This window comes from Myotis davidii, unplaced genomic scaffold, assembly GCF_000327345.1.
Source record: "Myotis davidii unplaced genomic scaffold, ASM32734v1 scaffold54, whole genome shotgun sequence".
NCBI classification, from domain to species: Eukaryota; Metazoa; Chordata; class Mammalia; order Chiroptera; family Vespertilionidae; genus Myotis; species Myotis davidii.
Genome location: NW_006287915.1, coordinates 2307715 through 2309272, shown reverse-complemented (window position 1 = coordinate 2309272; position 1558 = coordinate 2307715). Strand labels below are relative to the sequence as shown.

At 36.1% G+C, this 1558-nt stretch overlaps 1 protein-coding gene across 1 annotated transcript in view; it reads left to right on the top strand.

Moving 5' to 3' along the window:
* The first annotated feature begins 1437 nt into the window (after positions 1-1437).
* ATXN7L3B (ataxin 7 like 3B) overlaps positions 1438-1558 on the top strand; it is a 3233-nt gene continuing 3112 nt past the window's right edge. Inside the window, exon 1 of the mRNA XM_006759734.2 lies at positions 1438-1525. The gene's annotated coding sequence lies outside the window, so the exon portion shown is untranslated. The remainder of the gene's footprint in view (positions 1526-1558) is intronic.

Sequence of the window (1558 nt, the reverse complement as noted above, 5' to 3'; positions counted from 1 at the left end):
GGCAGCCAATCAATGATTCTTTCTCATCATTAATGTTTCTATCTCTCTCTCCCTTTCTTTCTGAAATCAATAAATGTATATTTTTTAAAAAATCAATTATGCAAATGTTCTCATGATAATTTGGCCAGAACAAATATATGGAAACCAATCACTATGAGGAGCAATTGCCTATTACAATCCCTTTTAATTCCTTGTACCTGAAAGTGTAGTCCATAAACCAGCAGCATCAAAGTACATTAGAAATGCAGAAACCCAAGCCCTACTCCAGACCTACTGAATCATAATAGAATACGTTCTTTAAAAGAATAAATTCTAAATTTATTTAAGAGTGTTCTGATGAACATACATGTTAGAAAAAAATTATTTGTATCTGTCTGTGTCCATGTCTATATCTTCCTTTATTCTGGAGGGAAATTAAAGAATCAGACAGATACAAATACATACATTAAAATGTTTTGTTCTTTCTGTGATTAAAGTTATTTTTTAAAAAATAATTTAAAGGTATAAGAGGATGTTCTATTTCACAGTGGCGGTGGTGAGGGCCAAAAAGCACAGCTCAAAATAAAAGAAAAACTGCGGTTTTCTTATAATATATTCAAGTCCCAACTAATATGATTAAAATAGCTGCCGATTACTGAATGCCGCCTTATATGTAAGGAACTGTCATAAAAGACTTTTTTAAATGTCATTTAATCTTAACCATAAAATAGGGACTAGCTTTATTTAGATGAGGAAACAAGAACTGTTAAGTGTTGGATATTGAATTTAAACCCAGTAGAGTGGCTCTAGTTCTAACAATTCATAATGCACAATTTTAGGAAACTTCTTTTATCTCACAGTATATTTAACATACTTTAGGTTTCCTCTCTTCAATAGAGAATATACATACAATTTTCTCTTTGAATTACTTTAGAGATATATTTGATGATCTACTTATAATCACATTGACTTAATGGTCTTAAAATAAGATAAATGCCTTAGGTTCCTGTGATCAATATATATTAATTATGTCTTTAGTGCCTTGTTTTTCACTAAAAAAGATATAAACTATACTGTAATTTGTTTCCTTGCACCATCTAGTGGATTTAAATGACAACTGCGCAGTGCCATACATGATTACAAGCTAATATAACAAGTAAAATATTCAAACTTACTGGAGAACTGCTACTAAAACTATTTCGGATCACACCACAAATATACACATAATTATTTTATTTCCTTTTTCATAAGGAAATCCACTAAGCATGGGTGCTGAGCTATTAGCGACTGCTTAAATCCACAACTAAATAACAAAAACAGCCTCCCTGTAATCTTTTTACGAGTAGACTTAATATTTGCATGTCAGTCTGTCCCACCCTCTTCTTAAACGCGAAGGCTTCCAAAGCAGCTGCGCAGACGCACCGCGAGTCGGCCCGGAGCCGGTGCGCGGGCGCACTTAGAGCGGAAGCTGGGAGGCGGGGCTAGACGCGGAGCCAGGAGCGGAAGAGGCCCCGGCGGCTGGGTGAAGCGCGGAGACGGTTTGGCGGTGAGTCTGGGGGCGGCTGGAGCTCAGAGCCCC